Here is a 24,480-nt window from a genome sequence, read left to right as displayed (position 1 = left end):
TTAGTCATGAAGTTTTGTCATAACTTATTAAGCCGATAATGTAACATCCAATGAGACGTCTTCTCTGAAGGATGTATCGGTCACAAATATTTGATAAGAAAAAACATAGCAAAAGAATAAATAACTAAACCGACTGGACATTTCTTAATTTCACTCTAATTCTCTGGTTAAAAGTTATTTGCTTTGCAGGTACATTAATTCTATTATATGTGAAGGTTTCACTTATTTCATGAAGTATTAACTAAGGAGTTCTTGAGCAGTCTGAAATAATTAGTGCAGCAATATAAGTATCCGAATGTTTTTGCCATGGATTATTTTAAGGTCTTGGAACATTTAGGTTTCTGCATCACGTATTTTGCTTTTGATAGTGTTGCATATGTAGTATACTGAAGAAATCTGATGAATATATTTATAATGGTATTAATACAATTATTTTGTTTTATAGATCCACCTAAAATGTAAAAATTTAAAAAAATAGTGCTTATTTAAAAGGAAATCTTCCCATATGATTAAGAATTTGCGTTCTAGAATCAAACTTCCCTGTGTTCAGCTTCAGCTATTTTCCAGCAGTGTGACTGGGGCAGATTACTTAATCTTTGTATAATCAGTTTCTGCTTAGGCAAAATGAGGACAATAATACTTAATAGGGAGCTGCAAAGACCCAGTGAAAAGCCTATGTTTATCTCTATTTCTGTGATGTGTACATATGTACATATAGAGAGAATTTTAGATACCCTGATATTAATCCCTAATTCATGATAAGAACTAAAAATGTTAGCCTTTGCCATTCTTGAGGATAATTTTTCAAACTATTATTTTTTTTTTTTGCACTGTTGAATCATACTGTTTACTCATTTATTCCTGCAACAAATATTAACAACCTACTCTGTGCTACACACCGTGCTGGGTATTAGGCATATAGCTGCAACCCAAATGGACATGACACCTTTACTCACAGGAATTACAGTAGAGAGCATAAAAGTAGTTAAAATATTTCAAAAGCAAATGCAAACCTGCAAAGTGAAATTAGTTTCTAAACATCTATATACCAAGGCAAACCTAAGCTGCAGTAGTTATTTTGTTGTTGTTCTTAAAGTTATATTTAAGATATGACTTCATGATTATGTGGGTCATAGCCAGATGAAGAGTGAAAAATAAAACATACTCTAGGCTGAAGGTGCAGCAGGGACCAAGAACCAGAGGCAAGAAAGATAATAATTTGTTTGAGAAACTAATAAACTCATCATGTTTGGAGTGGAAGCAGTAAAAGGGAACTGCATTTGATGTAGAGGTAGAAAGTCATGAGACTGTGTACAACTTGGTAAGCCTCGTTGGAGATCATAGCTTGGGAAGTCATTGTGAAAATTTATGGCAAGAGTAACATGATCATGTATGCATTTTAAGACAGATGACTCTGAAATTAGATAATGAGGTGGAGGAAGGCAGCTGACTGGTTGCAGAGCAGAGGGATTAGTGAGGAGGTGATTGCAGCACTTTGTTAAAGAAATGATGGAGGCCGGGCGCGGTGGCTCACACCTGTAATCCCAGCACTTTGGGAAGCCGAGACGGGCGGATCAGGAGGTCAGGAGATGGAGACCATCCAGGCTAACACGGTGAAACCCCGTCTCCACTAAAAATACAAAAAATTAGCCGGGCGTGGTGGCGGCGCCTGTAGTCCCAGCTACTCGGGAGGCTGAGGCAGGAGAATGGCTAAACCCGGGAGGCGGAGCTTGCTGTGAGCTGAGATCCGGCCACTGCACTCCAGCCTGGGCGACAGAGCGAGACTCCGTCTCAAAAAAAAAAAAAAAAAAAAAAAAAAAAGAAGAAGAAATGGTGGTGTACTGATGAGCGCTTTAATGGAAGAAAATAGGTAGAACCAATAACTTTAGGATGTAGAATCAAAAGAATTTGTAGTACGTTGGATGTGAGAAGGAGTGACAACTAGGGAATAGCTAGGAACATGCCCCCAATTTCTGGATGGATCATCAGAGATTGGGGTGCCATTTCAACAAATAGAAAACACAGAAAAGGAATAGGTAGTACAGGGCAAACTAAAGCAATAGAAGATAATACATATTGTTTCAAACTGGAATTTGTGAAAGTGTTAGTGTCAAGTAGGCAGTTGGATATGTGGTTCAGAATTCAGGAGAGAATTCAGGAGATATATGTGGTCTGGACATAGGCAAATTGTTACGCACCCCAAAATAGCTATTAGAGCCCAATGAAATGAATTAGGTATCTATAGGGATAGAGAATAGGGTGAGAAAAGAAGGAGATGTAGGAGAAATGTTGAGAAATTCATTGATGGAAAAGAAAGAACAAGCAAAGAAAGTGAAGAAGGAATAGCCAGAGAAATAATGAGAAAGCTAACAGAATATCTGACATGAAAATTCAGTAAAAAGAGAGTTCCAAAAAAGGAGGAAGCAGTCAGCAGTTGAAATTCTTTCAAAAATTAAAGTAAGGTACAATAAATACATTGTAATTTAATTTCGGAGAGGGTAGGACATTAGTGACTTTGATAAAAGCAGTTTCCCTGTATTTATGTAAGTTGAAACCAGATTGGAATAAACCGGAAATAAAAAATTGTGATGAATTGGAAAAAAGAGCAATCAACACATTACAAAAGTTTGGGTGGAGAGAAGAGAAATAGGATAATTAGCTGCGCTACTGGGTCGAGGAAAGATGCTTTTGTTTTATTTAATTTTATTAAGATAGGGCAATATGAACACACTTAAAAGCAGATGGGATGGAGGTTAAAAATGCAGTTGTGTTAGTTGAGAGATAGATAATTAACAGCACAAAGTTCAGGGAAGGGTGAAACAACTGGAATCTATCTGTAGAATAAAGGGGAGGATTGGCCTTGAAAAGGGATAAAAGGGATTTTGCTCTTTGTATCAGGAGGAAAGGAGAAAGAATGGGTATAGCTCTATGTGACATGTTATCTTCTGTAGTGACAATCGAAGGGAGTTTCGCATATATCTGCAGATACTGTGAGGTAAGATAAAGGATTTAAGGTTAAGCAGATTACAGAAGGTTTGATATAGTCATGTGGTAGAATGTGGAAGAAAGCATTTCAGGTAATCTTAGAGTCCTGAGAAATTTTAAAAGTCCAACTGAAGGCTATTACATTTTTTTATGTCAACTTGTGTAATAGTTAGATATTTCTCAATCTAGACTATAAGCATGGAGAAAGTGCTTAGTGTATTCACCCAGAGTTAGGGATTTGACATGTATGCATGGGAAAAGGAATTTTAGGAGTGGATAGAGAGTAGTAGATAAGATAATTTGTTGAATCAAAGTAGACGGGAGAATATAAACAAAGGTGAAGTTGATATAAATAAATAATATAGACAGGGTGGATCGATATAAATAATACACAAATAGATGGATGTGTACATACACATACATATATATGTACTTAGGGTAATGGTGTCATAGATTCAACAATATTTTAAAGACACAGTGTAAATGCAACAGCAGAGTAACATATACAGAATTTTAGGAGATTGTGGCCAAACTGAAATTTCTGAAGCAAGTTTTATGTGATTGCTTGGTATATTTTATGGTTAGACAAGTGTGTGGTTAAAATAAAATGGTGGAGAATGTCACTGGAGATGTAGAATTTGAGATGTAAAATTTAAAATGTAGAATTTAAAGCTGATAATGCAGTTTGACCAGAAAGGAGCAATGTGATCTGGGTACCAAGGTTATTAATGAATAAGAAAAATGACCAAGAGACGGGCGGATCACGAGGTCAGGAGATCGAGACCATCCTGGCTAACACCGTGAAACCCCGTCTCTACTAAAAATACAAAAAACTAGCCGGGCGAGGTGGCGGGCCCCTGTAGTCCCAGCTACTCCGGAGGCTGAGGCAGGAGAATGGCCTAAACCCGGGAGGCGGAGCTTGCAGTGAGCTGAGATCCGGCCACTGCACTCCAGCCCGGGCTACAGAGCAAGACTCCGTCTCAAAAAAAAAAAAAAAAAAAGAAAAATGACCAAGAGACTGGTAGACAGTACAGAGGATGAGGAGGGTTGAAGAGCTGAAATGACAGGCCACACATGAGCAAGGGTAATGGTCTGAAAGCAGCACTAGGGGACAATGATGACAAAGACCCAATTCTACATAATTTCATGTGGTGTGAGGGGCAATGTGTGGCCTTTGCTTGAGAGAAATGTGAGGGATATGGTGTTCTCAGTAGATAAGTAGTTTACATTTAAAGTTGGAAGGTGTAGAGAGCATTCAGTAAAAATTTAACAACATAAACTGTGTATAAAAACAAGTGCAGACACTTGTCTTATTTCTCTGGGATACTGGGTACATATAATGATATGTGTACATTCACCTTTGTAGCAAACTGCCAAGCTATTTTCCAAGGTGAATGTACCATATTCCATTACTAAATAAATTTATGAAAGTTTAATTTTATCCATATCATCCCCAATATTTGATGTTTTTAAGTTTTAGCCATATTAATGGATGGTGGTGTCTCAGTTTTAATTTGCATTTCTTTTTTAAAAATTTTTTGTTTTTCGAGAAGGAGTTTCTCTCTTGTTGCCCAGGCTGGAGTGCAATGGCATGATCTCAGTTCACTGCAACCTCCGCCTCCTGGGTTCAAGTGACTATGCCTCACTCTGCCTCAGCCTCCAGAGTAGCTGGGATTACAGGCATCCACTACGGCCAGCTAATTTTTGTATTTTTTAGTAGAGACGAGGCTTCACCACGTTGGCCAGGCTGGTCTCAAACTCCCGACCTTAGGTGATCCACCAGCTTTGGCCTCCCAAAGTGCTGGGATTACAGGTCTGAGTCACCACACACAGCCTTAATTTGCATTTCTAAGAAGGCTAATGATATTGTGCACTGCTTCACACATTTATTGACTATATATTTGCCTTTGTGAAAACTTTGAGTCCTTTGTCCAGAGTTTTGATTGGATTGTTTTCTTATTGAGTTGTAATTGTTGTTTATATATTCTGGATACAAGTCTTTTGTTCTAAAAGGAAACAACAGACACTGGGGTCTACTTGAGAGAGGAGAGGGTGGGAGGAGAGAGAGGAGCAGAAAAGACTACTATTGAGTACTGGGCTTAATATCTGGGTGATAAACTATAAACTACAAACCCCCGTGACACATGTTTACCTGTGTAATAAACCTTCAAACGTACCCTCAAACCTAAAATAAAAGTTAGAAAAGTCCTTTATTCTGTTTACACGTATGTGTTCATTTGTGTGCACATGTTTAAATATACACACTCATATGCACACATGTATACACATACACACATATGTAAAATTTTCTCCTAGTTTCATTTTGTTAATGGTGTAATTTGAATAATAGAAGTTTTAGATCTTTATGAATTCCAATTATCGATTTTTATGGTGTTTCCTAAGACATCTTTGTTTATCCAATAATCATGAAAAATTTCTTTTTTTCTAAAAGTTTATAGTGTTAGCATTACACTTAATTCTATGATCCATTTCAAGTAATTTTTGAGAATGATATGAAATAAGGGTCAAATTTCATGTTTTTTGTAATGATTTCCAGTTATTCCAACACCATTTGGTGAAAACATTTTTATTTTGTTTAATGACCTTACTACATTTGTGCACATAAATTAATCTTACCTGTATATCTAATTTAGAACTTTCCTTTCTCTGCCAGTGTTCCATATTCACTTTCAGATAATATAAATTTGCTAACTTTTTCTTTTTCAAAATTGTTTCAGCTATTTAAAATCTTTTGCATTTTTATATTAATGATAAAATCAGCTTGTCCATTTCTACAAAGAAAAGCTTGTTGGAATTTTAATTGAGATTGAACTGAATCTGCAGATAAATTTAGGAAGAATCAACATCTTAACAATACTGAGTCCACCAACTTATTTATTTCTTTTTGTCTCATATATTTTCTTTGAGCTTTCAATGTGCATGTCTTTCACATGTTTTGCTAAGTGTATTTCTGTTTCACATTTTTGTGTTATTTAAGATAACAGTATTGTTTATAATTTTTATTTTATAATCATTTCTTATAATTGATTACTTTAATTGGCGGTTATATTAAACCAATTTTTTTTGAGTGTCTGCTATGTGCAGTCGCTTGCTTTATCCTGGAATTACCATAATTAGTAAAATCAGAGGCCTTCTCTGCCTATAAGTTTACGATCTAGGGGAAGAAACAGACATTGATGAAAGAGTCACACATTAAGTGCAATAAAAGAGGACTACCTACTTCTTTAAGGGATATAATCAAGTAACTTAACCTTAGGAGGAGAGTACAGAAAGTTTTCCTGTGAAAATGCATGGTGTTCAAGTCTGAAGGATGAACAAGAATTGACTAGGTTAGCGAGGAGTGAAGCACATTCTAACCACAAGAAGGAACATGAGAAATGACCCGTGGTGGGAGGAAGCACAGTGAAGCTATGGTTCTGAGAGATGATCATGGTAGTTAGGAGGGAGCGAGGAGAAGCACAATGTTAGATTTTGCTGGATAGATACCTTAGTGGCTAGATAATGATCTTGAAGCCAAGTCTGTATTCTAAATGGCTTTATGCAGGAGCATAAGATTATAATAGTTACATTTTAAAAAGATCAATATGGCTGCCATGTGGCGAGTGGATTGGAGTAAAGCCGTAGTAGAATTAGGGAGGACAGTTAAGACTAAGCAATAGTCCAAGGTGGCAGCTCGAACTGGCATGATGAGTTGGAAATGGAGAGAAGTGGATATATTCAGGAGGTAATTTAGAGAAAAAGTACTAACAGAGTTAGTGATAGCTTGAATATGGCAGATAAGGAAAAGGGAGGAGTTGAGGATGGCATCAATGTGCCAAATGTATGACAGTGATATTTTTAAGAAAAACAAGAGGGCATGTGAAATAGATAGATGATAAGTGTGCTTGGTGCTCAGTAAATAGGTCTGAGTTGAAGACAAACATTTACTGCCCAGTAGGGAATAGCTGTCCGGTGAAATCTTAGGTGAAGATACAATGATTTTAGTAAGAATTACAGAAAGGGAGAAAGGGCCACTCTCAATTCTTGTTCTTCCTCTTTCTACTTCAAATATATTTCAGCTCGAAGTATGTCAAGACTATCCTGTGCATCTTGTCTTTTCCCCTGAAGTTTCGAATTTTGTCAATTTTCTACTTTGATTTCTTATGTTTGTGCTACCTTTACAATAGTATACTTTGAATGCTGTACTTGTGACATTATTCATCTTTTATTAGTTTTGTCAAGTTCTATAAAGTTACTATTATTAACAAGAATAATGATGGAGAATAATTTGTCACAATGCTGATAATCCCTCATGTAACACTACAAAATTGACAAATAGAGATTTATTGAACAAGCATCTGAGCTGTCATATTTACTTTTTAGTGTATCACTAGAAAGATATAAAATATGAAAGAGTTTGCCTTAATTTAATAGACTAAGGAAGAAAAATTGAAAATGAAATAAGGGTGATGTGTTATAGTATTTATATTCATAAAATACTAGAATTGTTTAGTGTATCTAATATTATTTTGGAAAACCAGCCTTTAAATTATTTATTGTTATTACTAGGATATCTCCTATCTCTCTTTTTTTTCCCCAAAATAACATCACAGTTTGAGGCATTTTAAGTCCAGATAGTAAGTATTTCATTTTACTAAAAGTGAAAAGTAAGAAGTGTCCTGATAATACATAAATTGTTCATTCCCCTCTTAGATGCCATCTACTATTTTATTTATTCATAAAGCAATCCTTAATCTGGGAGCTGAGCCAGTAAATTGATTTCATTTTCATTACTTATAGCAGCTTTTTGGATAAGAACCATTGTTCTAACTAAGTAAAATTGGGTAACTGTTTCCTGACAACCTACAGGAAAAAATATGATTTCCTATAATAAAACACTGAACTACATCCAACTCAGAGAAATATGCTGAACTCATAAACAGAAAATTAAATGCTTTAATGTAGAATGAATATAGATATTATGGCCACTGGAATTGTTCTTAAACTTGAGCTGCTATTACTTATGCAAAATGTCTATGGAAGATGAATGGCCCATTGTTGAACCCATTGAACAAAAAGCTTTGATTTCTAGCAGTGATTTTAATCAAGACTCATTATATGACTTAGAATAAGATACTTAAAAATTCCATGCTTCTGTTTTATCATGTGAACAAGAAAGAAAAATATACTTTCTCTCTGTCCTTGAACTCTTAAAGTTATAGAGAATATTAATGCTGAAGGACCCCACTAATATGAATGCAAAAACTTTATGATTAACAAAAATTATTTAAATCCATACACCAGTTTGATAAATTAATCCTAAAATAAATTGGGTGCGTATATACTTAAAAATTCTTAAATGCTGTATATACCAAAGTATATGTTTCATCTTAACTAATGAAACTCTTTCCACCCTGCGGGGCTTATTGTTGGAAATAGAGAAAGGTCCCGTCTTGACAGAGAAGAGAAAGCGTAGATGTCAGATATGAAAGTCAGGAGGCTTTCCTTAACAATTACAAGCTGAAAGCTAGTCTGGCCATGAAGTCTTGAGATGCTATAAAAGACATCTTGATTTATCTTCAACTAGGAGCCTTATATAGGGAGACAGATAATTCATTATTTGTGGTTGTTCTTCATTCTTACACTTTGATGGCAGGGAATATTTATGTCTCTCTCAGTGCTAAAATTTGTGTAGCTTTCAGTCTCTTGAACATATTAATGCTCAATAGATAACTGAGGAAGAAACAATATCAAACCAGATATCCACTCACTTATCCATAAATGATTTGTTACAGAAATAGTAACTATCTTAGGTGTAAGGGTACAAAGATGTATCAGATGCACATAAGGAGGTCTGTCAGAGAAGAAAGACAAATAAAAATATATAATTTTAACAAAATATTAACTTAAAAGGACATGAACATTGATATAGGTGGTGTTATTTTAATGAGGCCATTTTTGAGGGATGCATTCCTCAAAAGCATAAAGACTGAAAGCATTTTGGAATTCGTTTGGAAATATTATGTTATTGTGAATTCTGTTACAAAAGATTTTATTATTTTCATTTATAGAGCAAAATGGTTGTCTGAGGCTTTATTGTTAACATTTTGAATACAATTTATTGACTTAAACATTTGAAAAAATATCATCTACATTCTAAAAATACATATGTCACTAATATGAGGAATATTTAGAAATGTTTATCCAGGATCAGTTGAAAAGAACTAGGATAGCCAAAGTCCTCACTCACTCTGCTCCTGCATCCAAAGGTCGGACACAAAAATACAGACCAATAAGAGTTTAACTTTTATGTCAATCTTTCATTCATCCTTACATTTATTCATTTGATAAATGTTTATTAAGTGTTTACTATATGCTGGTAAGGTGCTGGGCATTGGGCAGGAAATGATAAATGAAACTGATTCTTCCTGGCAGAAATATGGCAGGCACACAGGCCTGAGACTGGAGTACGGCTTCCTACTTCCTCCTTCACAAATCAAAGACAGCAAGCTCCAGGGTGCTAATCCAACTGAGCTGCCACTCCAACTACAATTAGCGAAGCTGGACAAGAAAGGAGAGATGGAAAACCTGCCCCTAAATGAGGTATCCTCACCTCCTGTGTTTTCCAGTGAAGTGAATTACGAAGGCGAGTTCAGAAAGAAAAATGAACTGGGGAATCTGAATCTTGCCTTGAGGCATAGAACTGACCAAGATAAGCAAAATACCTCCCAGAAATTACACAGAATGCACAACAGAATGAATACTTGAGGAATCAAAAAGCAAAAAGTATAAAATATTATTATATAATGAATATCATAAAATAGAAGCGTCATAAAATGAAGCATATAATGAATATAATATTTGAGAGTAGAAAAGTAACATCTGTCCTTGTTTCAAACAATGGTAAATTACATACTAGTGGCAAGGTAAATAAATACTAGAGAAGTCTTGGCTCAGAAATCTATTCAAGGTAGCATAATTAAGACTTCAGAGGAATGTTATTTTCTGAGCCAGGCAGAGAAGGGCAAGTTATTTCATTCAATATTTAACAAATACTTGCCAAGAATCGACTCCCTGGCAGTGATGAGACTGGTGGCCTTACTTCTAAAATGGAAGGTTGAGCTGAATGATCTTGTTAGTGTGAGCCACTCACTACGTAATCTAATGCTGCGGGAAATTTTGGTAGGTGGTAGCAATAGGAGCAAGGTGTGGTAGGCAGAATCATCTGCAAAGGTTTCTGTGTGCTAATCTCTCAAACCCACGAGTATATTATCATAGATGGCAAAAGGAACTTCGCAGATGTGATTACATTAAGAACCTTGAGATAAGATTATCCTGGATTATCATAGTGGACCTAATCTAATTGTATAGGTCTTTAAAATTGGAGATCTTTTTCTAGTGTGGTAAGAAGCAGGGAGATATGACTACAGAAGAATGGTCGGCAAGATGTAACCTTGAAGGCTTTGACGATGGCAGAATGGAACCACAAACTAGGCATTAGAGGTGGCCCCTAGAAGCTGAAAAAAGAGCATAGCTCTAAATACACCTCGATTTTCGCCCAGTGAAACCCGTGTTAGACTTCTAGCCTACAAAAATGGAAGATAATAAATTTGTGTTATTCTAAGACACTAAATTTGTGACTAGTTGTTATATAAGCAACAAGAAACAAATGTAAAAGTGTTCATATAAAGATAGTATGGTTCATGATGCAGAGGGAGAAAAGCATGGAATAATCTGATGAATAGAAGTTAAGGAATCAGTAAGAAAATTTGACTGAGGTGTAGGATATATGTAGAAGAATAACAGAAGATGAATTAGTATAAATAGGTTGAGTTAGGTTATTTTGGTTAAGGCCTTGAAATACGTGCAATCTTTTTTTATAATGAAAAATAATATTAAGTATCATTTGTTATTGAGCAGTATATCATTTGTATTCAAATATTAGTCAAAGTATTTAATACTATTGCTCTTTGTTTTTTGAGAAGTCATTAAAACATAATTCACAAAAGTCAAATATAAGGCCTTATGAAATGAATAATAATATAGACTGCTTACTTAAAGAATTAATTCTGATGATTTCACAAGAGCTTATGTCTTCTTTATAATTTTCAAAATTAGATTAACTCTGGGGAACTATCATTATTTAAATAAAATTATGACCATATGCATACACAACCTATATGATTATTTGAATTGCAACAATGACAATGAAACGGAGGCCTATTAGTTAATAGTCTTCAGTTCTTGTAGCAAGTGTATGGTATCTTATAGAAATTTTCATTAAATTATAAAACAAAAACTTATCTCCTAGGGACTAACCTTAGAAGCTAAGATACCCTTTGCAGAAAATTTAATTCAGAACAGGTTGTGCTGCTACTACCATGGAAATATGAATGAGGAGATAAAGTAAGTCTTTTAGGAGAAAGATAGGTTTGTTAGGATTATCAGGCTCTAAATGGGGAGTTAATAAAATCCTCAAATCCTGCTGCTGTATTAATGAAAAAGACTCACTTGCAAAATCTCAGTGGGACGTTATAATCTTTGCCATGTCTTAAGTAGCTAACTAGTCCAACTTCGCAACTGAGTGTATTCAAATGGGCTTTTCTTAAGAAGAAGGAAAAAAGAAGAACACAGGGCAAAAAAAGATGTGAGGGGGAGGAGGAGAGAATGAAGAAGCAAACAGAAGGATTTCCAAGGAAGCTAATATTTATAAAAGTGTAAATTAGCTTAAAAATCTGATTTATTAAGTGAGCTCTTTTGACGATGAGAAAAATGGGATGGGGTAACTGTCTTTCCTTGCTTTTGAAAGAGGGGCAATCTACTATGTCTTTTTTTTTTTTTTTTTGCCATTCTTTTGGCAACTTGTAGATATCATACATCATAACATTCCACATAGGTACAAAATGGGTGAAATGGAAATTTGTTAAGCTACATCACATTCGTAACCCAGTAACTGACTGCTTGGAAGACGTTTATTTGAAAATTTATTTTAACTTTGGCTTTTAAATAAAATCTAAACAATGTTATTTGATTTTATGTTCACCAAAACAATTAACATTTAGAAAATTCTGGCAGCACCACGTGCTTGTGCGAATATAGAATAAAGGGAACTCTTGTATGTTGGTAGTGGTTGTATAAATTGATGCAAATTTTGAGAGCAATTTGGCAATATCTAGTTAAGTTGACCAGGATCCAGCATTCTGATTCTAAGTGTTTCAGAATTTACTTCAGAAAAACTCTTGCATATGTGCACAAGAAAATATGCAGAACTGTTCAATGTAACGTTGTTTATGGTAAAAAAAACTAGAGACAACCTAAATGTCTATTATTAAAATTGGATACGTTTATATACAGCAGTCACATGAATAATGAAAATCAATACAAAAATGTTGAGAGAAAAAAGCAATCTCTTAAGAATTTATACAATATGTTACCTGTTATTTCAAGTTTGGAAACGTAAAATAATATATGGTGTGTATAGACACACACATATATATATTTGTACATAAAGAGTATACTATATATTTGTACACAAAGAGTATAAAAACAAGGATGGGAAGTATGCACTTCAACTTCAGAACAGTGATTATATCCAGAATGTAAGGGGGATGATGGCATGGAATAGAATCAATTAGGTTGTTCAAAAAGGACTTTGATCAAACCTTCATTTTTTGATGTCTTCTCACAATTATCTAAAGAAAATGTATTAAAATGTTTATTAAATCTGAGTGGTGGGTACAAGGTGTTTGTGACATTGCTTCTGTATATTTTCAAATTCAAACCAATTTAAAATTAAAGGGCCATCTTTAATTATTTAACGCTATGTCCTAATGATCTCATGTATAATCTTTTTTTTTTTTTTTTTTTTTTTTTTTTTTTTGAGACGGAGTCTTGCTGTGTCACCCAGGCTGGAGTGCAATGGCCAGATCTCGGCTCACTGCAAGCTCCGCCTCCCGGGTTCACGCCATTCTCCTGCCTCAGCCTCCCGAGTAGCTGGGACTACAGGCACCCGCCACCTCGCCCGGCTAGTTTTTTTTTTTGTATTTTTTATTAGAGACGGGGTTTCACCGTGTTAGCCAGGATGGTCTCGATCTCCTGACCTCGTGATCCGCCCGTCTCGGCCTCCCAAAGTCATGTATAATCCATAGCGGGTTTAATTTGTGTTTTTTTTTATGTGGTTCTGTCAATCCTAGTTCAGTGTCAGAATCAAATTTTTCACTTCAGACAATTTACCTATATTCTTACCTAGACTGTATGCTCATAGCGCAGGAAGGCTTTCCATGACCATCATGCATTTTGGTGATCCATTTGCAAAACTATTTCTCAAGTATTTAAAAATATCTATAAAACTAGCCTCTGCAATATTTTTATTAGTTTTTTGTTCAAGATTAAATTAAATGCCCCAAAATATGATTCATTAAGTACAAATTCTAGAAAAATAAGGTCACCATTGAAAAAAGTAACTTTATTCTAGACTGGCCAATTTGACTTATGGAGATAAATGTATTCCATTTCTGAGAAAAAGATCAGCTTGTCATTAGAGAATATCTTACTCATTGACACCAAGGGATTGTAATGGGGCAGCTTTGTTCTTTTATTTTCATCCTTGGTAGAGTAGCCTTGACCCCTTAGCTTGCTTCATTACCGTCTTTCACAATAAATCATCAGCCCATCACAGACAGCCATTTAGAAAGCAATAATAATAATAGTTAACATTTAAAGAGCTTTTATTATTTGCAGCACTGTGATCAGCACTTTACATGCATTATCTCGTATGATTTTAGCTGTTATTTACTTTATCTAGATGAAGGAGCTCAGGCTTAGAGGGATCAATGAAATTTCAAAGAATATAAGAACTGTAGGCAAATGATAGCATAATTCTAAATTGTTTTAAACAAAATTATTTCATTTGGAGTTTTGTAAATGTGCTAGTGAAAGAAGTCAATGCTTTGGCAAAGAAATCTGGAAAGAAGTTAATACTTGATGGTGAAAAGGGAGGGCTGCTGGGTATGACACAAGGGCAGAGACACACATGAAGTCTTCTAGCAGATGGAGGTAGATTCAATTCCTTTCTGATAATAGTGGGAGACAAGTTCCACATACTTGGTATATTTCTTTTCTTTGGTTTGCATATAACTTGAGGGTCTCTTTGGAAGAAATGAAATTTTAAGTAACTGGAAACAAGAGAGAGCAATATCGGAAAAAAAAAAAAGTTGAAGGAGGGATGGTTTAGAATGTGCATGGCCTGTGTAACGGATAGTTTTGGGGAAGAAGCTCATAGACAATTGTCCAGGAAAGGTGTGGGGCTGCTAGTAGACAGAGTCAATGCAGAAATTCAGTGAAATGGTGAGAAAGTCAGATAACACCAATGGAAATTCTGCAAAAGTCTCCTGTGCCAACCCCGCAAAATAAAAGGATTTCAGATTAAAAGTGAATATATTTCAGAGACTGCAGTAATAAGAAAATCCTCAATATTCACATGCAACTCATATGGTTAATGCAATATATATGTTACGTGTTAGATCAGTGCTGTCTAGGAAAACTCTTCCTCTAGCCCAGGCCCAATTGGAATAGGTTTACATGAAAATAGCATTTTTTAATTTAAACTTGAGTCTGTTTAACACTTCACTCCTTCAACCTTCCCTCTTTTTTTTTTTTTTTTTTGAGACGGAGTCTCACTGTGTTGCCTGGGCTGGAGTGCAGTGGCCAGATCTCAGCTCACTGCAAGCTCCGCCTCCCGGGTTCCCGCCATTCTCCTGCCTCAGCCTCCCGAGTAGCTGGGACTACAGGCGCCCACCACCTCGCCCGGCTAGTTTTTTGTAGTTTTTAGTAGAGACGGGGTTTCACCGTGTTAGCCAGAATGGTCTCGATCTCCTGACCTCGTGATCCGCCCGTCTCTGCCTCCCAAAGTGCTGGGATTACAGGCAACCTTCCCTCTTTAAGCTTCAGTCTTTCCTTTTCCTCTCCATTTACTCTTTTTTTCTTTCTAGAAACATGACTTTATAACCTATTATTATCCACACAAGTCTGTCATTCTGGGTTGTTCTTCCTCTTGTGCCGTGTTAATACTTTTTTGCCCCTAATTCTTAAGTTGATGTCTTCTTCTCTTTGAACTTTTATTCTATTTCTTCCTTTGTCCAAATATCACCCCTCTTCCTTCATGTACTTGTTTAGATGGAAAAACATCATTTGTGTGACTAAAGTTTAGTCAAGCTTCTGAACCTTCTACCAGCCTGTTTACTTCTTTGTAAAATCCAGTTTTAGCAAGAAGCTTGCTAAGTCAGTTTAGTAAGAACCCCCTGTTCCTGATATTGGATCACCCTCAATATCTGATCAGGCTCTTCATCCTCCACCATTCTTTAGGTGACGCTTGATTGAGCTAGCCTGCTTTCAACAAGAGTCCTGCTAGGTTGGTTTAACTGGAATCCACCTTTACCTTGATGTTTCCTCTTTGTAATTTTCCATCCATGACCCCCACCTGGTTCTTTCACTAAAAATTCCACTTGCCCATGCTGTATTTGGAGTTGAGTCCAATCTCTTTCCCGCAATGCAAAATCTCCTTGCAGTGGTCTCTATACCTGTCACCATGTTCCCCCAACTCTTTGAATAAAGTCGGTCTTATCGTCTTTAATATGTCCTGAATAATTTTTTCTTTAACAGGATCCATCCTTTGCCCTTCACCCTGCTACTTATTCAGGGAGATTGACCTGTATATCAAGAGGTCCTTTTAACCTCCAATGAGCTTAGGCAGGATGCTTGCTACAAGAGATCAGAGGAAGAGGAGAAAGGTCATTGAGTCCATTCCCCTGCCTCCTTCCCTGTAGGATCACCTCAGGTTGACTCTGCATCTTGATCAAAAGTCAGAAAGTGTGTCAAAGTAGAATTCTATACAGAGCCCTCTCTTTGGCTTTCAGAAACCATATTACCTTCTTCGGGTTAGGCCCAGGAATAATAATAGCTTAGTGATTTCTAGCCCTGGACTCTAGAAATATCTCTTGTCATTTCTTTATACCCTGCCCATACCTTGATAAGTATTGATTAAACTCTCTTGCAATTATTTCAATTTGAGCATGTCATATATTTCCTGTTAGAACCCTGACCAAAACAACCATTTTAAGGCACTTTTCCTTTATTTCAGTTTTCCCTGATTTGTCCTAAGCACCCACATGCCTATCATGTGATTAGCACTCTGTTTTATTCTTTATTCCATTAGGGGGCTTGTAGAACAAAAATATTTTAGGATGAAAAGTCTAAGCATTCTAGTATCAACTTTGCCATGTACTAGCCATGTGATTCTAAGTAAATCATTCATTTCCTCTGAACCCAGGATTTTTTTCATCTAAAAAAATGAATGAGTTATATTAGATAATCACTAAGATTATTTTCTGGTTTTAAGAGTCCATAAGTTCATAAAATAAAAAATACATAATCTTTTAATTAACCTCATTGATTGGTCAACTCTATCCTATGCTTTTATATTATATATAAAAAATTCAAATAGAAGAAAATAAACCTGAATGATTTCAAGATATAAAAAGGCTAATTTTATATTAAAAAAACAAAATAAATGGCTACCATGATTATGTTGCTTTGAAATTGAAATTTAAACAATAAAATTTTATCCAAAACTAGAAGCAAAATAAGAAAGTTAACGGCAGGTAGTTACTTTCTTAATGCATATTGGTTATATGTACTTTGAACCTTTGGAATTCAACGAATACAATTCAGTTATATTTTTAGGCATGGGCTATGGGAAATGCAGTTGCTTTAAATGTTATCTGTAAAAGCTTTAGCTGGCAGTTGAACTTTTTCATTTCGTTTTTCTCTTATCTCTCTAGAAGTGAGGAGATAGTTTTTTGAAATATATAACATTCTAAAAGGGGGGAAGAAACACTCAACATTCAATGAACAGATCTTAGGGAATGCTTTGTTCCTATTTCAGCTAAAGGGCATAACACTGATTGAATGATTTTAAGATGGGATTTTTGGCGACTGTTCCATTGGACTTCATATTAAAATACCAAAAACATAATATGATAGTAGTGTTTCCAAATAAAATTGTGCATCTTTCTTTGGCTAGAAGGTGGTTTTTTTTTTTTTTTTTTTTTTTCAATGAAATGAAACAAATGCACCTGTGTAGTTAAAATTCTTTATTTTTGTTGGGCCCCAGAAAGAAAAAAAATGTATGTAGTATTCAATATTTAAATTCCATACTTGTGGCAGACCCATGTCGCCAAGCAATTGGCCACAGCATCCAGTTTCTGTCATGGAATTTGCCCTGTGGAGATCACGGTGTAGCTCCACTCTCAAGTGGCCAACACGGAGGTGAGGGGGAGTATTGCATTTGCTTTGCTTTGGCTCTGGCTTAGGAAAATTGCTCAGGCAATTGCTTTCTGTAGCATGTAATGCTGTTAGTTCCTATCCCACTGCTAACAGCCTCCCATCCTCAAGTAGACCATGAAGCGAATAAAAGAAAGAAAACTACTTCTTCTGCTAACCATATTGGTCCAGTATCAATAGAACACAGTAGCTTTTCAATCCTACCTTCTCAGACTCTGTGTGGATTTGAGGGCACCAGAGTGGAATCACTTACTCAATCGTGTGCCAGGTATTACCCAGCATTATACAAACATTCTTTTCCTAATATATCTTTTAGAAAGAAATAAAATCTTCAGAAAAGTTAAAGAAAAGGACGAGGAGGTTCTGAATGTATATTTATGCATTTCTTGACACATTTAGTATGTTAAATGTGTGAATATGTTTTTATGGACTGAATACAAAACAATATTATGCTAGTAGATTCAAGCCAGCAAAACAAGGAGTGGACATCAAAATGTGAGCTTCTTGGTGGCATATATAGTGCTGAAAATAACCTCTTTTCACTTTTGGAATCATAATCACTACACCTAATGGAGGTCAGTGCGTCATGCCTACCCTCCATACAAACGGTGACAGGTGGCCACACAGGCTGAGAACACACACATTTTACTGTTTTAAATGGCTTAGAGCTTCTTTCATAAGCAAAGCTTTCTTTACTGTAAAGATGATATTCTTTGGAAGAGATGAAGAAAATAGCATACAATCTATTTATCTATTTATTTAAGACAGAGTCTTGCTCAGCCACCCAGGCTGGAGTGCAGTGGCGCGATCTCGGCTCATTGCAACCTCCGCCTCCCAGGTTCAAATGATTCTCCCGTCTCAGCCTCCTGAATAGCGGGGATTACAGGCACCTGCCATCATGTCCGACTAACTTTTGTATTTTTAATAGAGACGAGGTTTCATCATGTTGGCCAGGCTGGTCTTGAACTCCTGAGCTCAGGTGATCCACTCACCTTGACCTCCCAAAGTGCTAGGATTACAGGCATGAGCCACTGTGCCTGGCTGCAATCAATTTATTTTTGTATGTAAGAAATTAATTTTAAAATATACAATAAAACAGTATATTCAGTTGAACAGAAATAAATTAATTCGCCAGTACTAAATTCATTTCTTAAGGGCAAATTGCCCAGAGAAAAGAAATAGAAATAAGACAGGAAGAAATACTCAGTGTTCAATGTCATGTCTACTTAGGCAGTTTTCATAAAGGCAACAAAGTAAAGGAGATGTAGGCAATAGAGGCAATAAATGAGGTTTATTTATTTTTATTGTTACCACAAGTCTGACAACCCTCATTTAGATTCTAATGATTTGTTTTCCTGAACTCAAAAATGAAGTTCAGTCTCCTTGTCTATTAGAGTAGTTGTTTTGTTGGCAGACTTTTCATTATGGAGATAATATTTATCTCTCAATACTTTGTGGGGTGGAACCAAAAAGGAGAGTAGCGATGTTTCTACTAAATCAGCTGATTAACCTTAGTATAATAAAAAAGAAAACTTGAACTAGGCTTGATAATTCGGAATAATACCAGTGCCTGACCAGACTCTCAAAACTGTTACTAACAGAAAGTAAAGCACTCCATTTACTTTATTAACATAAAGTGCTCTATTAACTGTCCCATATAGGGTGGAGCAGTATAAATTCCCATCTTTCTAAATGTGTATGTTCAAGATTGCCCAATGAAAGAGGGAGGGGTCACTGTGATCTGGAATCTGCTTCTATGCCATACTGAAAACCTCTATTCCATTATTAAATGGTACCACACTACTCATCTCAAGGATTTGAGTATCTAACAAATTAACTGGAGGATTCCCTTTTGTTCTGATGTTTTTTTGGTGGTCTCATGATCCAAACCAGTTTTAGCAAATACATAAATTTATCATAACTTCAGACTCCTTGAAATTTAATCAAAATAAGTCAGCCACGACCACTACTGCCAACTGAGACCATTGAAAAGGGGCCCAGGAATAGTGTAATTAGTTGCCATTACGTGGCTGCAAGCCTGCAATTTTCCTACTGACTCTGACACACAGCATTGCTTAAGTAAGTATTTGCACGAAAACTAGTGATAATTGATCCCCTTCTGTGTCAAGTGTCTTCATAACTTTAAAAATTAAAGATGCAGAGTGTCTCAAGTGGTTTGTGTAGGCAATTTGATTCCAATTTTATTATCACAGTGGGTCCATAATATGCATGAAGTGTCCTTTCTGATTAGCCATGCCTCAGCAGTTACTTCCTCTATTTCTGTTTTTGCTTCTCTTTCCCTACTTCTGTTCTGTCCTCTGTTCTGTCTCCTGTCCTAATCCAAGCTTCCTCACATTTTCTGAGAAAATGGAAGAGGTTGCTTGCAGAATTTAGCTAGCTATTCAAATTAGCTGCCCAGAATCAGGATGGGCTAAGACATGGTAGCATTCCATGCTAAACTAGCTGCCTCTGTTACATGCAAAAATGATTTCTTTCTTCAAAGTTTAGGAGGAAAATGTCTAGGTGATCAGGTACAGAAGAAAATTTTGCTGTAAACAGAATATTTTTTTCTCAATTCTCTCAGTATCAAATTATAGCGAGTGAGGCAAATAGAAAGAAATTAGTTTATTTAACAGAATGTATAGGAATAAAAAATATTCTTAGGACAAATTATAGCACACATGCACAGTACTATTCATAAGTTGCATATGATTTAAGAAGCAAGTTATTTAGTCACAAGATCATTTTGTTTTATTTTGTTTTCTTCAGATTCTTTTCTATTTCTATTTTTGCTGCATCTCCTGTAAAGTCGGTGATATTGTCTTTAATTTTCCATCAGGATATATATAATTTATTTTATTGACCACTTGTAAAATGAAACAATAAAAACTCAAATTATTCTTTACTACAGGAACAGTTATGAAAGCAATGATGGTATTTAACTTCCGTAACAAATGCATCAGGATGACATATTTTTAACTACCCTAAGGCCATTGTCTGTGCCTGAATTGGGATCATTGTGTGTTACAAGAGACCTTCCACCCAACAGTAGCTGAGAAATCCTAGCTGGACTAAGTCAATATGTCAGAAAACTCTGAAGTCTTCGATATAAATATTACAAATTTTGTTACAAAATGACTAAAAACATATGGGGGTTTCACTTTATTTCACAGGAAAATGTGGCTCACTGAGCTCAAAAAGAAGGCTCTGTGCATGAAATCATGAAAACTACATGGGGCGATAACTTTAATCAAATCCCAAAGCTTAGAATATCCTGAAGATGACCCATCTCCATGTATTTCCAAAATTGGGGGAGCTTTTTTTATGGAGTGATTTATTCCTATAGCTATTCATAGAAAGAGTCTGTTCCTTAAGGTACGTGACAACCTGCATTCATGCTTGAAATCATTGGGACTCAGATGTTTATAAAGATCTCTGAAACTTCTGAATTCTTTTTCTCATTTGTTGCCATGTGAACCAGTCATCCACTCCGGAAGCTCTCCTGCCACGGAAGTCTTTTAAAGCAACTTATCTTTTGTGGTCATCTGATTGACAATGGTTCAATAGATCTTCAAAATGATTGCTTATAAGATTATAGACTTTGGTAATTACCTGTAAAACTTGCCGTTTCAGGTTAAATATAAATAATTTCCTAAAGTTTAGTCATCTTTTTCTTATTCTAGTTTCTATTCTCATTATTGTAACATGAAATCCAAATATGAATTTAATGATTGTTAAATGGTGCCATTTGATTACTTCCTTGCTCTAATGACAAGAAATCAACTTCACAATGAGTTCTTATCACAGTGGTGGTTTATTGTATGAATTCTGGTGATAAAAACTTGACGTTGGGAATCCAAAATTACTCTTTAAAGACTTGTGTTATATATATAGAGCAAAACAAACACCAGTTGAATAAAATGTTAATGTTGTCACCAAAATATAAAGTGATTTCTCATTTTAACTGCTGATTGAGTAAGACATATTTGGTGTTTAAAATTACAAATGTTTGTGTTGTAGTGTGTGAAAATTAGCTTTTTACCTTTAAATTAAGTATGCACTATAAATTTCCTTATACAGTTGAATTTTATATTTATTAGTCATTGTAAAGTGAATATGAAAATAACTTGATTAGAATAACATTTTCCTTTTTATTAACACTAATGAGAACATCAAAGAAGGTGATTAAATTAAAATGCATTTTCAAGGTATGGTTGTTTGTGGGGTACAGAACAAATCTGTTTTCTTCTAATTTTGAAGCAACAGAGGCCATCTTGTTTCTTCCTACTTGAGACATTCTACAATGTCTACACATGACATAAAATTTAGTTCTATCTATCTATCTATCTATCTATCTATCTATCTATCTATCTATCTATCTATCTATCCATCTAACTGTCTCTGCCTCATCTCCCTGCATAATGAATAAGTTCTTATAAGCTCGGATTATAAGTTTATGACATTAAATAGATAGTAGTATTTTAAAGATTCTCACCTAATTGAGTCTCTGCTCAGCCACTAAAATCAGCAACTACACGGATATGGATTTTGTAGGAAAAAGTTATTTAATTCATTTAAATTTAATTTTAAACCTGATAATTCAGTTTGTGAAAAAATTTTAAGTTTGTTTGAAACAGCTCGGGTATGGGTATCTACTTTTTCAGTGGTACGTTTATTAAATCTAAATATATGCTAAGTACTGCCGATGAAAATTTAGTGTCTGAATTGAGATTTTTTGTGAGAAATACATTACAGATTTCAAACGCTTATAAAAATATGAAACATCTAATTAGTATTTTATTTTATATTATTAAATATATTTAAACATACAACAAGAAAATATTTTAGAAAGGTAAGCTTGAATAAAAATGTCATTAAAATCAATTTAGCATGTTTCTCCTTACTTTTTAAAATGTGCTGACTAGAAAGTTTGAACTTACTTGTGTGGCTTGCATTGTATTTCTATTTGACAACACCATTAGAAGAATACCCCAAGAGAAAGGGTAATATAATATGCCCTATATATAAAAATAAATTTGAAATGAATTAGGAGAGTTTGGTGTGAAAAATAAGTCATAAACAACTATGATAGGTACTTTATTTTTGAAAGGGTAATAGTTTTATCAGTACTAGGGAAAAGGAATAAATTGTAATATATTTATAGCTTTGACTATATAAAATTAATTGCTGACTTTGTGAGTTTCTGTGTGTATATTTTGAGAATCCATCATGAGTAAAATTAAAAAGCAACAGCTCACAATGTGTCCACAGCAGCTCCTCTTGCCTTCCATGGATGGCAAAGGCCTTCTACTTAATTCTCTGCAGTGGATAGCATTGGGATCATTCTTCCTGACCTTTATTTCTTCCCTGGACAAGGAGAGGCTAGTCCCATTCTTGTGACTGTATCAAACCTGATCTTTCTCTCCTTGGGAGAGTACATTGCTTTTCTTCATTCCTGTTTTGTGATAAGTTTCAGTTATTGGGAGTGATTTATGTATGCTTGGGTACTCACATGTACTTTTTAAACTGCACATTTCTGCAATGTTTGTGGCTAGTGGGAATAGGAGCACAGTCTCGTGCCACTTGACAGTCATGTGACAGAGATACATTTTGAGAAATGTGTAGTTAGGTGCTTTCATTGTCATGAGCACATCGTAGAGTGTACTAACACACACCTAGATGGCATAGCCCATTACATACCTAGAGCATAAGATGTAGCCTATTACTCCTAGGCTACAAATCTGTACAGCATGTTACTGTTTTCAATAGTGTAAGGAGATAGTAACACACCAGTATTTCTGTATCTAAACGTAGAAAAGGTGCAGCAAAAATAGAGAATTATAAGTTTTTGGAACCACAGTTATATATGCAGTTCATTGTTGACTAAAATGTTATGCAGCACATAGCTGTACATGAATTGTCATTTTTCAGCCACACACATGATATGGTGCAAGGGTTAATGGTAAGTTTTAATGGATAGAAGTATATATCCCTATTTTGGCTTTCAGAAGCTAAATTTTTTATTGCAATTTTTTTTTTTCCTGGGGAGAGTTGAATTAGTATGCTAATGCCATTTGCCTCCTGTGACTTGAATTTAATGTTTAATTTAGTAGGCATAAACTCATGATATAATGCATTGGGAAATATGCCTACTCACCTACGTTGTGTTCTTGTCAGGTATGTTTGACCTGAATCTAATATTGAAAAACACATCAGATATATCTGGAAAGCAGGATGGTGTGTAGGCTGATTCACCTGGACCCTTAGAGGAGTCAATATCAAGAAAGACATAGGAGAGGGTGTAACTCTTTTACACTAAGGGAAGTAAAGATTCAAATGCTATACATAATTGAATCTTAAAAAGACATTTTGAGGATGTTTGGGAAAACTTGTGTCTGAACTGTGTATTAAATAATACTATTATTGTTAATATTCTTAGGTATGTTAATGATGTTGTGGTTTCATTGGAAATAATATTTTCCTTCATGGGAGATGCATGTTGAAGTATTTAGGAGTGAAATATACTTTTTGAAGTATATTCATGCCTACTTTTGGAAGGTTTGACAAAAGGTGAGTATGTATGTGGGTGTAAGTGTGTGTGTGTGCATGCTTACATATGTAGATAGGCAATAGGTATTGCAGAGCTGTTGACAAATCATATAGGTTTTTCTGTACTGCCCTTTCAGACTTTCAATGGATTTAATAATTTTTAAAATAAAAAAAACACATGCATAGGTATTTTTGTGTATATGTGGCATGGGGATGAGAAATGTGATTAATTAATAATGTAAAACCCCAACATATCAATGATAAATATTTTCAACATACATGAAAAATGCTTAATCAAATCAGTTTGTTAGAAAATTTTAAGATCAATAAGAAAAAGATAATTTCCTTAATAGAAGAATAGCCAAATAACATGAGTAGGTTCTCAAGAAAGAATAAAGAAAAATTAAGTAAATAAAGATATTAAAATATTTAACACTGATAATCACAGGCAGGAACTTACATACAATTCCAAGGTAGAAATTTTGCTTCTTCTTTGGTAAAATATTTTACAATTATAAATAATATTACAAGATAGGGAAACAGACTATCTCTTAAACTATGGATAAAATTATAATATCTTACAAAAGTTATTTGTAAATTTGTAAT

At 35.0% G+C, this 24,480-nt stretch overlaps 1 protein-coding gene across 1 annotated transcript in view; it reads left to right on the top strand.

Annotated features, from left to right (window-relative positions):
- Positions 1–24,480, top strand: part of CSNKA2IP (casein kinase 2 subunit alpha' interacting protein) — a 128,891-nt gene that overhangs the window by 51,298 nt on the left and 53,113 nt on the right. Inside the window, 1 exon segment of the mRNA XM_050778992.1 lies at positions 9,421–9,588. The gene's annotated coding sequence lies outside the window, so the exon portion shown is untranslated.

The sequence above is a fragment of the Macaca thibetana genome, chromosome 2 (genome assembly GCF_024542745.1).
Source record: "Macaca thibetana thibetana isolate TM-01 chromosome 2, ASM2454274v1, whole genome shotgun sequence".
NCBI lineage: Eukaryota > Metazoa > Chordata > Mammalia > Primates > Cercopithecidae > Macaca > Macaca thibetana.
The sequence above is the reverse complement of the archived record's forward strand: the minus strand, read 5'-3'. Positions and strand labels throughout refer to the sequence as shown.